Source organism: Pseudophryne corroboree, chromosome 1, assembly GCF_028390025.1.
Source record: "Pseudophryne corroboree isolate aPseCor3 chromosome 1, aPseCor3.hap2, whole genome shotgun sequence".
Lineage (NCBI taxonomy): Eukaryota > Metazoa > Chordata > Amphibia > Anura > Myobatrachidae > Pseudophryne > Pseudophryne corroboree.
The window spans coordinates 263,141,329-263,159,104 of record NC_086444.1 but is presented as its reverse complement, the minus strand read 5'-3'; the positions used below and the strand labels follow the sequence as shown (position 1 = coordinate 263,159,104).

Here is a 17,776-nt window from a genome sequence, read left to right as displayed (position 1 = left end):
ATGCAATGTTTGCAGCCAGTGCCGGCGCAACCCACTCAGCAAGGGTTTGCAATGCACAGAGGCGCCGGGCACAGGAGGCGCTCTCCCTGCACTGCTTACCTGCTGCTGTTGCTGCCGCTGCGCCTGTCACTGTATGACAGGTAGCAGCGACGGCAGTGGGTAGCACGCCTATCAGCGACTCTCCGTGTGCCTCCCTGCAGCAGGCATCTCACCGTCATCCCCTCGGGATCCCGCTCCATACCCTGGTGCTTTGGAGGGTGACTGCATCTCTGACAGGACTCTGATGGCTGTGGCTTGGTGAAGAACCCCGCTGCCTATCCTCGGGAGGGAGGGAGTGGGCCGCAGTGGCTGCTGCAGTTTTGTCCTGCTGCTGGTCCCAGCTGTTCCTCTCTGCCATCCTGTGGACTGCTGCATTGGCAGTAGCTGCTCTCCTGCTTTCCCCTCCTGGCTTGTTCACCCCCCCTTCTCCCCTCCTGTGGACATACAGATGTAGACGTGTTCATCGTTGCGGTGATGCATACGCATGTGTGCACGCATTGCGGCATGATGTGAACGCACTACAACTGGCCGCAGCAGGTGTTCGCTCCATAGATTTTAATGTGTGCATACACATGCACTCGCACACACACAGTCGTGGTCACACTAGACGTGCCACCGCTGCGCATTGCGGCAATGATGAGCGTGGCTACATCTGTATGTGTAAGGGGCACCACTTCTGTGGGTGTTATGTGTGGCGCTTCTACTGTTGGTGTTAAGTGTACTACTAATTGGGCACTAGGTGAGGCACTACTATTGTGAGCATTGTGTAAGAGATACAACTACTGTGGACATTATGTGGGGCACTACTACTGTGGACATTATGCGCGGCACTATTATTGTGGGCATTATGTATGGCACTACTACTGTCAATGTTAAGTGTAAGGAGTACTACTACTGTGGGCATTGTGTGTAAGGGGCCCTGACATTTCTATAATTGGTGCAGTGTGTGCGGTGCGTTGGACGATGCAGTTGTGGCAAAATCACCAGCAAAATGGCGACCATACATGCGCAGTAGTGATTAGCACAATGTCAGAGCCTACTGCAAAGAGGAGTTAAAACGCCTCTGTACTTTGGGCATTATGCGTGGCACTACTACTGTGGGCGTTATGTGTAACCAACACTACTACTGTGGGCATTATGAATGGCACTACTACTGTAGGCATTATGTGTGGCACTACTACTGTGGGCATTATATGTAACCGACACTACTACTGTGGGCGTTATGTGTAACCGACACTACTACTGTGGGCATTATGAATGGCACTACTACTGTAGGCATTATGTGTGGCACTACTACTGTGGGCATTATATGTAAGGAGCACTACTACTGTGGGCCTTGTATATGAGGCACTACTGTGCAGCATAATGTGTACAAGAGGCATTAATGTGTAGCTTAACGTGACTAAGGGGGACTTCTGTGTGACATAACATGAATAAGGTACACTACTTTGTGCTGCAATATTAATCGGGCATTTCATGGGGTGTAATGTGAATAAGATTGTGCTATTGTGTCGTGTAATTTAATTGGGGTAACTGTTGTGTGCCACGTCCTTTCCTTGTGAGAGCACACCCCTTTATTATGCGTGGGTGGGAGGGTGCAAATTTATAGTTTGTAGGGGGGCGCCGAACACCCTAAAACTGGCCCTGCCTAGGGCATTTGGAATGCCTAATGGCATTCCAAGCCTAGGGCCGGCAGAGGTTTGGGGCACCTACATAACGGCTCTGGCTACCGCGATCAGAGCTCAGCGCTATATGAGGCCGTCATTGGGGAACAGACAGTGGGGGCAGAGGTGGGCTAAGCTGGGATGGGGCTACAAATTTTAGCTCTTCGGCCACACACCGCATTTCAAGACTGGCAGCCGGGAGACAGAAGGAGTGCGGCCGATCTGCCTGTACTAGTGAGAGTGTGCAGTAAGAGTTGCCGGGCAGCATCATTGTCTATACACCATCTCCTGGACGCTGGTCACAGTGGCTCATGATACAGTGGGAAGCGCATTCACCGGGTATATTCTCCCCCTCCCATCTTGTCATTTTGTAACTTTTATTTTTACAATCGAAGGTGCACTGCGATTGGCCGGTGTTTGCGCCGCGGATCTTTAACCCATGCTTTTATCTCAAACCAAATACTTTCCAATCCATGTGGCTCTGCCTTCTCCACCGATAAAGGCAATTTACACATGTACAGAATGGTGCCTATCACAAATTGGGCAAGCGTGGCTACGGCTCCCAGTGCCTTATGTGAGTCCTGTAGAAATGACTGCGCGGCTGGCTCAGGTACCACGCCATGATACCACATAGTTCGCAGCCTGCCCCAGATCAATATCATCTCCTGCCCTTTTCTTGCCTATGCCAGCCTTCTTTTTTCCTCTTACTATGTATATGCAAGCCTCTCTATCCATCTTCTTTCATTGCCAGCGTTTCTGCCCATCCTCTTTATACCAATCTCTCTTCCTCTGTCTGCGCCAGCCTTTCTTCCAATCCTCTGCCTGTGCCTCTTTTCCCTTCTTCTGCTGGTTTTTCTGTCCATTCGGTATATGCCAGTCTTCCTGACATCCACTTTTTGCACCAGCCTCTCTTTCATTCCTCTGAGCAAGCCTCTATGCCCAGCCTGTCTTTGCCAGCCTTTTTACTGATCATGTCTGTAGCAGTCTTTTTGCCTGTCTGCTGATTGCGCCAGCAGATCCTGTCTGCATCAACCTTTCTGCCTGTAATCTGTCTGCGTCAGCCTTTATTCCCCTCTTCTGAACCAGTCTTTCTGACTGTCTGCTGATTGCTCCAGCAGATCCTGTCTGCGCAAAATATTTGCCGGTTATCTGTTTACACCAGTCTTTCTTCAGTCTTCTGCAACAGCCCTTCTGCCCATACTCGGCCTTCACCAGCCTCTTTTGCCTTTTTATGCACCAGACTTTCTGCCCATCACTGTTTGCGCCAGCCTTTCTTCCATTCCTCTGAGCTATTCTTTATGCTCATCCTCTATCTGCACCAGCCTTTCTGCCCATCCTCTGAAGTGATAACCTATGCTAATCCTATCTGTTCTTCTCAAGTCTACACCAGCTACAGTATATTGCTCTTTTTCTGTCTGCACTAGCCTCTAAGCCTGACCCCTAATGCACCATTCTCTCTGTCCTACCCTATCTGTTCCAGAATCTGCCCTGTTTGCAGGAGCTTCTCGACTCTTGAACTATTTGCAGGAGCCTCTCAGCTCTTGCCCTATAAGCACCAACCTCTCTGCCCTTGCCCTGTCTGTGCCAGTGTCTCTTCTTCTGTATATGCCTTCCACTCTGCCCTTCTGTTTATGTTCTCCCCTACACCTTTCCTCTGTGTCAGTGTCTCCCCCTTTTCTCTGTCTGTGCTATTTTTTTTTTTCCGATCTGTTCCCCTCTTTGTATATTTATAATTTTGTACATATTTACAGCTCTTGCCTCCCTGCCATTGTGCTTGTATATCTCTGCATTGTCTGCCCTTTTTTCTGCCCCTTTATATGTCTGTCTGTCTCCATGTACTCCTCTTATTATATCTGCCCTCCATACCAGCTTCTGCATTTGCATAATAATCCATTATTACCATTGTGCCCCTCACACGTTTCCTTAGCCCTAACTTTCTTCTTCCATCACTATCTTTCTATTTTTTCTGGTGAAGTCAATGGAGTCATGGTGGTGGCAGATCTGTGCTGCTGGGTGATGAGTGCTGTGGTGGGATAGGGGCACTGGGCCAGAAGTGGAACTAGTGGTTGGTGAAATCACCAGTAAAATGGTGCAGCTGCCATTTTCTCTGTGATTCGCGCATGCACAGTAGATATGTCCCCCGGGAATAAGGTGAGGGTGCCATTTTCCTGGAGATCTGCATCGCTGCGGAGGCTGACAGAGAGGAGGGGCCCACACAGAGCTTGTGCATGGGCCCCCTCCTCTCTTAATTTGCCCCTGTCCAAAATTGTAAGTCCCCAGGATAGTCTTTCTGGTGAGTTTTACAAACTCCTTCAATCCACTATAACTGGACCCTTCATGAGATTCTTTAATTCCATTTTTAGATCACTCACTTCCACCCAACTTTAATGAAGCATTCACTAAAGTATACCTTAAACCAGGCAGCGACCCCACATTATACCAAAATTATAGCAAATCGATTCAAACTGTTGCTCCCTTCTTTGATACATTGGGACCAAACTGGAATTATTAGGATGTCGTAGTTCTGTCACCAATATCTGAAAGGTTCCAGCAGTATTGCAACAGGTGAGTGGTAGTCATGAAGATGGTCTCGGTATCCTTTTATCTCTCAATGAAACAGTGTCTGGTAGTCCGGGACCATCTTTATGAAACACTGGTTAGATTTGGTTTACTGCCACATATAATAACACTAATCTGCTATCTGAATTTAAGTGCTTTCTCCAGAGTGATGGCTAACAATTTTATATCCTCTCCATTTCCTATTCATAGGGGTACCTGGCAGCAGACCAGCTATACGTATAGGCTTACTGGGCTAATGGGCCCAGGGTGGGACCCACAATTCTAAGGACCCCTTTGAGCAGGGGTGTGCTGGTCGGGGGGTATTTGCCCCCAAGGCCACTGCTAAGGTCACTGCTTCTGGAGTTTCTTGGGAGACAAGTAGAGAATGCTGCCCAGCTGCTCTGATTGTGAATTACACAGAGTGTGCAGGCAACATTCTCTGCCTGCCTCCCAGTCTGCAGCCAGACAGTGAATGGCTGCTAGCATGCTGATTGGTGGATGGCTGGAACTATCCACAAATCAGGGCAGCATTCTCTAGCTGCCTCTCAGCCTGCAGCCAGAAGGTCAATGGCTTTCAACATGCTGATTGGCGGATGGCTGGAGTTATCCATCAATCAGAGTGCTTAGAGCCATTCACTATTTGGAAACATGTGTGTACATAATATGAAATGGAATAGTAATATCATCCTGTACATGCATGTTCAGCAAGTCCCAATACAATCAAAATCTCTTCATGGTCACTGCTTTCCACTTTTTCTACTTAAAAATGACTTTCATCCAGGCATGAAAAAGATAAGTAAAAAAGAGGATAATATAGTGTACAGTAGTAGGTCAATCGTAAAGAGGAGAAGCTCCTCCACACATGATCTCATGCATCACACTGTTTTTGGGCCCGTACATCAGCAATGTATTGCCACAATTCCCAGTTCTGACAATTGGGAAAATTCAGTATGTTCAAAAATAAATCCCATCCTGATCATAATTTGTCTTGAATCAGCGAATCAGGGATTTCCAACATTGGATTTCCCCTATTCACTGACCCATGTATCAACAGAATGGGGAATTGAGGCAATACACTGCATATGTATGGGCCCCATAACTTCCTGCTTTATGTATCCAAAGCCTGCAGGAGATTGGCTGTGGCCAGGAAGTGGGCGGCGGCAGTGGCAGTTCAGAAAGTTCAAGATCAAAAAGTCCCAGGAACATGGTCCCAGCATCTTTTGAGATTGACTTTTGTTCTTGAGTGACTGTCACACCCATAGGTTTCTCTGTAAAACGTTAACCTTTTTTTGATAGTAGGTTGAGCATAAATAAATCACCTAGTTTATGGATCTCTCCCAGGGAGATCCCAATGGCTAGGCTCAAGTGGCAAGTGCAGACATTCCAGAAGAGTAGAAGTATGATAAATGACTACAAAACAAGACTTACAGTATATCCCCTATTGGGGTATTATAATCATCAGTTGTATCCACCAGCTGCATGTGCCCATTATGGATTGTGGCTTAACAGGTACGTGGCTTAGCAAATGCTGTGCACAGCATTCCAATTAAATGCTCTATGCATCCATTGCAGAGTTGCAGCACTTCTCTTCCTTACACCTGGACAGATATCAGGATATATCATTTCACCGTACCCTTTATTTAACTTAATACATGATAGCTTATTAATTGCTTCAGCCATGGCTATCCCTCCAGGAACCTTGCATGAATCATTCTGAGCAGTCCTCCCCCCGGACCCCCTCCTTTTTTTTATGTACGATTAAATCTTTCTGGTCACAATAAACTTCAAGTGTAGCTGCTGTGGATTACATACTGATAGCAGCTAGCTGTATAATTATAATACATTTCTATTACAATACATTTCTTATGTGCAATTGCAATTCCGTGATCATGATGAGTGTTGCATTATCTACTATAGGGTCTGGAGGAAATAATAATTGGAAGGAAAAGAGAGTGGCTGAATAATCATGAAGTTTAGAATGTAAAATAAGCATGGTGACTTTGGATCTGATGCAGAGGTGGAGGCAATGCTAGTGTTGCACAGTCGGGCAATTATTTGCTACTGCACATGTACATAAAGTTCTAAAAACCTCTTCCGCACATGGGTACCACTGAGTGTACACAGAGACCACTGTTACGTATGTAGTCGCTTACAATAGAGCTGGTGGCACAAAACCATGGGTGTTCCTGGGTGGTGTTTGGGGGCTGGCCTGAAGTGCTTGCAAAAAAAAAAAAAAAAAAGGCAGTCTCATGGGAATGTCACAGGTGTGTAAGTGAACATGGCTGTATTCCCAACACAGATCCACATCCATAGAGGCCATGTTTATAGGAATCTGAGAAAGTGTCAATAGTTCGAGCAATAGTGCCCCGATGGTGGAGTGTTCGGAACCACAGACACAGTTGCACTGTCTACAGTCAGTGGAAGTAGGAGCCTCAGTGCATGTGCTCACAATCACTCACTGAGGCACAAGGGGAACGCTGACAGCATATTATCACCATAGCTAGATTAAGAGAAGTGTGCAGGGCATACTATACTCCAGGCCCCCTTTTGTCAGGGGGGCCCCCAGCCGGAGGACACTGACATCACTAGCTCTCCCTCTTATGCAGCAGCAGAACCAGGCAGTCAGAATGCGAGCAGGACATTATGCAGTACAGGCAGAGATAAAGGAGCATCAGATTTCCAACCAGTGGAGATAAAGGAGGCTGGAGAGAGCTGTAAGTGACACAGGGATCCCCCCCTCTTCTCCTCAATGAGTGTCTGGGTCCTGTGTAACCTGTTATCTATGAGGGTCTAGAGTGAGACCTCCTGAATCCTGTCCTAGTGTGTAAGTGGTACAGAGGCTACTGTTATTCTTGTATGTGACAAGATAAATTATAGATTTTATTTTTCTATGTGTATTGTAAGGTTGTTTAAATTGTCTTTGTTCCACTACAAGAAAATGATATGAAATAGTTGTCTTTCAATTAGGTGGAGCTAATCAGTATTATTAAACTATTAGTTTACATCTAATATACACAATTCATACATCCCAACAAGACCTATTACACGAGGGACAAAATGCTCTCTACCTGGACTTCCTTGTTAAGTTATGATTGCAATCACCTGTATTGAAATACCTTTCTTATCAATAAATCAATACTTCAACAAAGGTGACGCCAATCATATATTAAGAGGAAAGTCCAGGTAGAGAGCATTTTGTCCCTCCTGGAATGGGTCATGTTGGGAGGTATGCACAATCTAATATATCCCTCACCCATCCGTTCCAACAGGGCTCCCCTGTCTTAAGTGCCCCAGCACCCCTAAGGCTTAATCTGGCCCTGATTATAGCTCCCTGTGTTCCGACAGCTACAGTATTGCAGTCAGAGTCGTAGCTAGGTGTGGGCAGATGGTGCTTCGCTCACAGCGCATTTGCGCTGTGGGCGCACCATCCGCATCCACACTCATTGGCTACCACCAGCTGCAGCGCTGTTCACTATAACAGTAGTGTTGCGCCCGGCTCCTCTGCCGGATGCAAAGCTGCTGCTGTACATTATAGCTGGCAGCGCTGCTCGGTCTCCCTGTGTGCTCCACCCCGCTCCTCCCCTCTAGTGCAGCAGTGTCCCTGCATCAGCCCGGGCCGGAGCCCCACCTCCTCCATGCAGGCAGCCGCGCATGGGATTCTGGGAGCCGGGCAGGGGATGCTTGAGCCGCTGCCATCTTCACATACTGTAGGTAGAGTGTGTTTTGTGTGTGTGTGTGTGTGTGTGTATGTGCGTGCGTGTGTCCCATGTGATCCACCCCTCTCTGTCTCCTTCTCACCACTCTCTTTCTCTCCCACTTGTAACTCTACCTGTCTTAATGTGTAAAGGGGGGCTCTACCCGCAGTAATGTGTAAAAGGGAACTCTACCCGCCATAATGTGCAAAAGGGGACTCTACCCACCGTAATGTGTAAAAGGGGACTCCACCCACCGTAATGTGCAAAAGGGGACACTACCCGCCGTAATGTGTAAAAGGGGACTCCACCCGCCGTAATGTGTAAAAGGGAGCTCTGCCTTCCATAATGTGTAAAAGCGAACTCTTCATGCGGTAATGTGTAAAAGGGGGCTCTGTCTGTCGTAATGTGTAAAAAGGGGCTCTGCCTGCCATAATGTGTAAAAGGGGACTCTGCAGGCCGTAATGTGTGATAGGGGCACTACCTGGAGTAATGTGTAAAATGGGCTCTACCTGGTGTAATGTGTGTGACGCTACTGTGCGATGTAATTTGAATACTGGAGACTACTGTGCCACGTAATATGAATCGGTATTATTTTGTGGCCACGCCCCTCTGTTTTTGGCACGCACTGGCCCTATTTTAAATGGGGGGTGCGTCGATGCTGTTCCTTGCACACAGCGCTAAAATCTCTAGTTACGGCACTGATTGCAGTCATAGTAGCATCCATCTCGGAATCAGGACTTTTGCTGCAAATTATACAATGCTGAACGTCTCCATTATAAATAAAACTATGTGAGCGGACTGGGTGCACCAATTGGGGTTCCACGTGCTGGAAGGGAAAATTTGTCACCCAAAAATATGAAAAACGTGTGTCGAACAGACTGGTTGAGATTTTTTTTTTTATATCTTTGTATCCAAGGCTTTGAAGAGTGTGCACTCTTTGTGGTAAATTTCCAAAATTGCCAGAAATCCATCTTAGGAAGGGCAAAAAGAACGGCAAATCAATGTTTTTTGTTTTGTGTGTTTTTTACGTTCAAAATGCTGTTTTGTCTGTATGCTATTTCATCTGTTTTCCACATATATTAGTCATATAGTAAAGAAGGACAAGAGTAATGTAGAAAGATAAAAACAGTTTTGCAAACTAGACAATATATACATTTGAGTTCATATATATTTAATATCGGCAATATATTAAAAAAGTTTTCCAGCATCAACTGCAATTGCATGAATTTACCTGGTGTCTGTGTCCAGCAGGGGTCCACATTCCCCCTATCAGTAGTGCAGGAGACTTCTAGCTCACACCTCCTCACTTGACACCACTCTCCCACAGCCTGCAGTCCTGAATGAATCCCTGCTGGGGGCCCGCCCACTCTGATGCTGTCTACATGAGGCGTAAGCTGTGATTAGCTCCTATAGCTGTCAGTCAGAGCCATGTCCCAGCCTCTTCTCCGGCAGCTCAATGAATTGACAGAGCTCCTAGCTCCGGCAGCCGCAGCAGCAGCAGTGAGAAGTGAGACTATAGCCTCTGCTGCTGCTGCTACATTGCTCTACATTGTTTTAGGAGGCAAATCAAGAAGGTTTATTTACATCACACTCCTCTTGTACTGAACATGTGCTGATTTGCAGAGGTGAGTTACAGAAATATATATCTGTGTGTGCGCGTATAGTGTGTGTGTGTGTGTGTGTGTGTGTGTGTGTGTATGTGTGTGTGTATATATATATATATATATATATATCTGTATTTTTATACATGTAATTATACATACTTCTCCTGTGCACAGTGCATTACGTTGGCTCATTATTTATGGAAGTGTTTTGTGTATATTTGTGTGCTTTGTGTATCCATGTGATAGTGGAGTATGTTTCGGTTGTAGATATTGTTGTGCATATTTGTTACTTGGGAAAAGCTGCCATCAATGACAGCGTTGCATCCTGACACATCTGGGTAAATGTTTAGCCTGTGTCTGATGATGGTGATGGTGATGGTGATGGTGATGATGATGATGATGATGTGGCTGGGCAGGTACAGCTTGCTCATGTGCTGAAGTTGAGTGTTAATCTTGAACTTCTCCCATGAATGAGACAGGAGGGGGTCTGATCTTTGTTGGTGTCTGGGATTGTAGCCTCCTCTTGTCTAGGTCTGCCTGACTGTCCTTAAACTTTACGATTGCTCAGCTACAGCCCAGTGAATGCACATTCCCTCACTCCTGCTGCCGTTGCTGCTTTACAACCCAGGCAGTGAGACCCATCTGTTAAAACATAACAATCAATGGTGAATGAAAGGGCCGAGGGGATGCGCAGACGAGCCCTGACTTTGAACATCTTCTGTTTTATACTATGTTGTATAAATGCAGTCCACACTGTCTGTGCCAAATGCCCACATAGAAGGTAACTGTGATCTGGCTGTGCCAAATGCCCACATAGAAGGTAACTGTGATCTGTCTGTGCCAAATGCCCACATAGAAGATAACTGTGATCTCTGTTCCCTGGAACATATATCCGTCACATGACTTGTTATCACAGGAGAAAGTTTTAACAGAAATTTTTATTTTTGCTTGTTCTTGAAATGTGGCTTCTATGCATTCAAACATCCAATGTATATACGGCAATGGTGCTTTGCTGTATCCTCAGGACTCTGTATTGTGTGCCTGTCTGTCTTTGTAATACTTTTCTTGCTATAATACCTGTCCAACCTCTCCACTGTACTGGCAGATACAGTCTCCATTGTAGGTCTCATTGATGGCCCATTTAGATTACATTGCTTACTGTATGTCATCAGGTATACAAGGTTGGAGATCCTGGTAATGATATCTCCAGGTTTCCCTGTTAACCCTCAGTGGTCCTTTGAAAGTTTACTGTATTAATAGGACAGATATGTATATGTAAATATTCAATAATGGACAAACTCTGAATAATGAGAAAATGTATCCGTGTAAAAGTGAATCTCCCCAGTTTCCCTATGCTGGAATGTATTAACAGAGTGGATGCCAAACTGCACTTGTATGCAATCTTGAAATGTTACCACATAAATCGATTTAATGTTAAAGCAAATGTGCATTGTTAATACGTCCACGTTCACTTCATTGCCCTTGATAAATGATTTGTAAAGAATGAAATGAGAAACATAAGGTCATCATCTATCTTATTACCTGCATAGTCTACTTTCTGTCATACGGGTAATTGGCTGGAAAATATTGTCTAATACTTTGATATAAACTATGCCCCATGCCGCTGTAATCTACTTTAAACTCCCATACATGCAGACCTCCTTATCAATGCTTTTAGCTGCGAGCGCATGAGAGATTAGCAAAGGAGCTCTGCCAAGTGTGACTTGGTAATAAGTCACCATATAAACTCCAAACATTTGCACATAGCGGTAATTTGTGACTACATAACCTATGCCTGTCAAACACTGGGACGCAGTGCAGATGACCTTGAGGACCAATTTATCATTTCTAGACCTAAAGTGTGTGAATAACACTGTTATCATAGAGTCTTAGCATAATATGGACTCAATGCTGTGTTTTTCTCCTGTGCCTATCTTTAGCTCATGTATTGCATGCGGGTGGAGTGTAAATATAATGCTAATTGTTTCTCAGGGTGGAGCAAAAGGAAGCAATGTATACAGGCTAGGTTGTATACTGTGCTACTGTAACTATTGCATTGGTGAGTGACGATGGGCAGCTTATTAAAGGATCAGGTTTAATTAATATTTTGACGATACTGTGATAGCTCTTAATATCTTGTACAATTGCACATTTCGTTACACCTTGTTTGTGTAATCAGTAGTAGTGTGCAGACAACTAAAGCTAGGTACACACTTGTACAGTCATATTTTCGATGCAATTTTACGTTTGATTACACTTCCGACCAGAAGTTCCGCTCAAACTGGCGAATTGTGCACACACACCTTTACAACCTACTTTCCATCCAAATTCTAAAAAACTTGCATATCATTGGAATCTTCCTTTACACATCTCTCGCCCATGCACCCATATCACATGGGCATACTGGCACTGATTTTGAATTGACAGCAAAGAAAAGAAATGCAAAAAACTTAGCTCCTTGGCAAAACTATGCTACACTGCAGGTGGGGCAGATGTAACGTGCAGAGATTTAGATTTGAGAGGGGCATGTTCAAACGAATATCTAAATTTGAGTGTAAAAATTAGTATTGTAAAAGCAGACATTATTTATCCTGCAGGCAAAAAGTAAATGTATTTTTCCCCGACTGCATTGCAACGTTGTTTGGTGCAGGCGCAAAGATAGTTGCTTTTCTATTTAGCTTTATGCTCCCAACTCCGAATCAGTCCTCCTGTACGTGATTGATGCATGTGGTATGTAATTTCCACAGTTCCTGTGTCAACACCAGAATAACGGCATAGCTGCAGTGTCAACATGATAGAATGTCGACTTTGTCGGCATGATAAAATGTAGACCTAACGTCCCTGGTTTCCTAGTGGTCACTTACTTGGTCCCAGCAGCACCGTAGTCTTCTTATGGGTCCTGGTGGTCAAGTGAGGAACAGTTTCGGCAGAGTTATTTGATTCTCCTGCGTTTTGGTAAGTATGCCTGCCTTATTCCTAAACCACCAATCCTCACCGCCACACCCCCAACCTCCCCGGCTTATCTCTAACCTCCCCCCCTCAGCCTACCCTTAACCTCCCCCCACAGCCTACCCTTAAACTCCCCCCACAGCCTAACCCTATCCTCCCCCGCAGCCTACCCCTAACCTCCTCCCGCAGCCTACCCCTATCCTCCCCCGCAGCCTACCCCTAACCTCCTCCCGCAGCCTATCCCTATCCTCATACAAAAGAGAACACAATAGGGTAAATTCTGGCGCAACAGGTTGTCAGCCCAATCTAAATCCTCAACAGATCCGTCCAAATAACAGATCAAACAATAGAGAACAAAAACAATGAGAGGATATATCAAAGGCGATAACAAAGCAAATAAAGTGATAGATATACGTCACATGTTATGAAGTCCTTCTCTGAATGGTCACTCTTTAAATCGTCTCACAACATCCAGGTATTAGACATGGAAAAAAAGAAACAGTACACATGCATGGGTGGTATTGCATAAAAAAACTGATTGAACAGCCCGTAAGTGTCCAGAAAGGGAAAGCCTAAAGTGCCGGACCAGATTTGATAGAAGATGAGGATAGTGTCTCGCCACCACTCCACTATACTCGTGGACGTACCGAAACTCACATAAAAATTGGTAAGAACAGATGTATAAAGGTATCTGTTAATGCTATATCCCACGTGATATAGGGCAGAAAGGAGGCTACTACAAATAACGTACCCCACTTACTTATAGAGGGGGATTAATCCCACGTAGCAAGGTATCTTTCAAATCAGGATCAGGAATGACATCCAGGATAATTCAACAGGTTTATTTATAAAAAAAAGTCCATAAAACAGCAATCTGAAACTTTTCTATGTTGCTTCCACTCTCTAGTTTGTACAAAAACATGCAGGTCAGGTATAATAGACAAAAAACTGATGTAATCCGGTTTTACACCAGTACTGTCATGCTGCGCAGCATGACAGTACTGGTGTAAAACCGGATTACATCACTTTTTTGTCTATTATAGAACCTGACCTGCATGTTTTTGTACAAACTAGAGAGTGGAAGCAACATAGAAAAGTTTCAGATTGCTGTTTTATGGACTTTTTTTTATAAATAAACCTGTTGAATTATCCTGGATGTCATTCCTGATCCTGGTTTGAAAGATACCTTGATACGTGGGATTAATCCCCCTCTATAAGTGAGTGGGGTACGTTATTTGTAGTAGCCTCCTTTCTGCCCTATATCACGTGGGATATAGCATTAACAGATACCTTTATACATCTGTTCTTACCAATTTTTATGTGAGTTTCGGTACGTCCACGAGTATAGTGGAGTGGTGGCGAGATACTATCCTCATCTTCTATCAAATCTGGTCCGGCACTTTAGGCTTTCCCTTTCTGGACACTTACGGGCTGTTCAATCAGTTTTTTTATGCAATACCACCCATGCATGTGTACTGTTTCTTTTTTTCCATGTCTAATACCTAGATGATATGAGACGATTTAAAGAGTGACCATTCAGAGAAGGACTTCATAACATGTGACGTATATCTATCACTTTATTTGCTTTGTTATCGCCTTTGATCTATCCTCTCATTGTTTTTGTTCTATCCCTATCCTCCCCCGCAGCCTACCCCTAACCTCCTCTCACAGCCTACCCCTATCCTCCCCCGCAGCCTACCCCTAACCTCCCCCGCAGCCTACCCCTAACCTCCGCCCGCAGTCTGCTCCTATCCCCCCCCCCCCCCCCCGCAGCCTGCTCCTATCCTTCTTCCCCCTGCCCTTCCCCTAACTTCCCCCCGCAAGCCTACCCCTATCATTCCTCCGCAGCCTGTCGGCATACTCAGAATGTTGACATTTCACATGTTGACATTATGAATATGTCCACATTCTGATTCTGAATATATCGACATGGTGCCTTTTGACATTAAGACTGTCAACATGGTCACTCTCGACCATTTGTTCGCATACCATTAGTGATAACTCCAGAAAAATGTAAAGAAAATTGAAGGGCGAGAAAAGAGTCTGTGAAAAATGAGGGAAGGGCGATCCTTAAGGGCTGTTTCACACGCAACGGTTTTTGCCGGACGGGAAAAAGCCGGATGGATTTTTGCCGTGCCGGTATTCTAATTAATGATGTATGGTGTAGGGTCCTTTCACACAGCACGGCGCCGGCCCTGCTGCCAGGTTGCAGCCGGAAATATCCAGTGAAAAGTCCGGTTGCCGGGCCGGGGCCGTGCTGTCCTTGTAGGCAGTGAACCGAGTGTGTGCATGGAAGCTTTCACACACAGCGTTTTTTTATTTCAAGACGCTCCTGCTGCTGCACATGTGCACAGCATTACACACGGCACAAAGCTGTTGTGACACAGCCCATAGATTGTAAGCTTGCCTCTTTGTCTGTTATTACCAAGTTTTGTTTTTTGCTGGTGCTATATAAGTAACTATTAATTAAATAAATAAATAAATAATAACCTTTCCTATTTTGGAATGTGATACCAACCCCCTATTTTATTTCCCACTGCATATATAATAGCAGCTTAAGCAAGAACAGTCTAAGAGCCTGATTCCGAGTTCTGCACAGATTCGTGGTTATCGGGAATCTGCAGCTGGCAGAACGGGCCCTGTGCTGTTATACAGAGAGAGATTCCCTCTGCCACTGCCTGAATGACATGCAGCAGCATTGGGGGGGGGGGGGGGGGGAGGCGGAGGGAGGGCTACGTTCCTAGAAACAGGGGCTTCTCTTCCTGGCCTTGCAGGCCCTGCTTCCATTGGCCAGCTGCGCCAGTTGAGTCTTAGGCGGGGAAGGTTGCGATGTTGGCTCCCAGCTTGCGACGTCAGTTGCAGTGCTGGAATCGAAGTTACATGCAGGAGATGTCTTTTCTACGGAGACGTCTTCTGCATGACCCTCCTACACATCGGACAGGAATTTAGTGCTGCTTGCATGCCGCATTGAACTTCGGTCTATCTCTGAATCAGGCCCTAAGTTACTCAAAACATGGCTGAAAGTTTAATCATTTCCATTATTATATAAGTGTGGCTAGACCATTATTTTGCGCACACAAAAGGGACAGGGTATTAAGAGTTCTCGGATGTTTTATTGTTTTATTTCTGAATTATTTCAGTTTGCTGCTTTATTTAACTGACTAGCAGCCTATCCTGTATATTTCTCATATTATATATTTGTTTGGAAAGAATTCAGATATTATAGTCCAATAATAAATTGTACTTATCAGTGATAATTGTTAGTGTAATGTGAGATGTTTTCGACCTGATGTGTGCGGTTAATGAGCAAATTCAAATAGCCGCAAGCACTGCCGGAACAGCATCCTGTGGTTTCACAGGATATATCGCAGAGGCTGTGGAGGAGCACAGATCGGCCTGCTGTAATTGGCGCTTATACGTAGACAGCTAATTAAATCTTGCTATTAATGTATTTCTCTATTGCACCTGTATGGTGCACTTATTTTTTCATCTTGGGAGACATTTCCACAAACAAGAAATGTGACTCTGTGGGCGGTATTCAATTCTTTTTACCCCCTTCCACACCCGTTCTATTTTTGCCCTCGGGGGCATGGTATCATAATTTCAGCTTGCTACCTTTGGGCAGTGAAGGCACCCAACCCGTTATGCAGCTTAACCTGATTACTATGGGTACGATATGTGCGATAACGGAGATCATTTTAGAAAGCAGATGGTCGTGATATATTATTTGAATACCGCCCTGTGTGTCTTCACAGAGCTGTATTGTGCAGTGTAAGTAAGGAAATTAAATAGTTTTTTTTTTGGGGCTAATTAATGGGTGCCTGATGGTGAATTTCAATAATTTTTCAGTGCCCATTAATTATCAAGGTTGTCGTGCCTAAAAACACTGGGCAGATGTATTAACCTGGAGAAGGCATAAGGAAGTGATAAACCAGTGATATGTGCAAGGTGATAAACACACCAGCCAATCAGCTCTCATATGTAAATTAACAGTTAGGAGCTGATTGGCTGATGCATTATCACCTTGCACTTAACACTGCTTTATCATTGGTTTATCACTTCCTTATGCCTTCTCCAGGTCAATACATCTACCCCACTGGGTATAGAAACATAAAGTGGCAAAACCCATCTAAAGGCCAGGTTAGCGCACCTAAACGATGGGCTTTTTGCACATTTCTGCTCACCACCTCAGGAGGCTGCAAGCAGAAATGCGTCCACCTGCTGCATTAGCGCCCAAACGGAGCAACAATTAAATTCTCCGTCAGACACCCACTAATTATAGTGTTCACTCTAGGAGTGAAAAGGGGCTGGGCGCCGGACTCCGGGGGCACAGAAACGGGGGCGCGGCCACCCAAATTAGGGGGTGTGGCCATGCCTACGTCATTTTAGGGGGCGGTGCGGCCCACAGACGCTACTATAGAGAGCGTCTGTGGCCGGTGATCTCACTGTTGGGGGCGTGCCCAGCACCTCCGTCGGTGCTGGGCTTCCCCCAGCCCTCTCCCAATGCGTGAATGGATGCCGCGCGCATGCGCACGGCATCTATACACGCCGGGAGGGCAGGAAGCGGGCGGCTTTTCTAGTAGGGCGCCGCAAAAGGGGCAGGGCGGGTTTTGCCTGCTAAAAAACGGGCAGGGCACGGCGCCCTGCTAAAACAGCCTAGAGTGAACACTAAATTAGCACCGCCCATAAAACAGTTGTATTACCCTCAGAATGTCCATTCTCCTAACATTTCAGTATGTTAATTGACCTGTTGAATAACAACTTTCACGTATCTTCCTAAAATACTGCTAGGCACATACATTTTGATCTTGAGAGTATATTTAGCTTTTTTGTTTCAAGATGAAGTGCAGCATTACATGTGGCCATCTAGTGTCCATGGGGGGATATTCAATTAGATGAGAAGGGGGCGAATCAGCCGTTGTAGTGGTGTTTCTATGCCAATAGTGGCAAACCGCCCCCTTCGTCCGGCTGGCCAAATGCCGGATTCACCTAAAAGTGTTTGCTGCCTATGGGACAGCGAGCACCTTTGAGCGAGATCCCCGCAGTGGTAAAGTGCAGCAGTGTCAGGCGGATTCGCCAGGTGACTCCTCCTGGCACATAATTGAATCCCCCCCCATTCATTAGTTTATATACATTGGGGTAAATTTACTAAGATGGGAGTTCTATATAAGATGGGATGTTGCCCATAGCAACCAATCAGATTCCAGGTATTATCTTCTAGAAGGTGCTAGATAAATAAGAAGTAGAATTTGATTGGTTGCTATGG

General features: G+C 45.4%; 1 protein-coding gene across 1 annotated transcript in view; it reads left to right on the top strand.

Moving 5' to 3' along the window:
- Positions 1 to 9,408: 9,408 nt before the first annotated feature.
- Positions 9,409 to 17,776, top strand: part of MARCHF3 (membrane associated ring-CH-type finger 3) — a 262,264-nt gene continuing 253,896 nt past the window's right edge. Inside the window, exon 1 of the mRNA XM_063961182.1 lies at positions 9,409 to 9,582. The gene's annotated coding sequence lies outside the window, so the exon portion shown is untranslated. The remainder of the gene's footprint in view (positions 9,583 to 17,776) is intronic.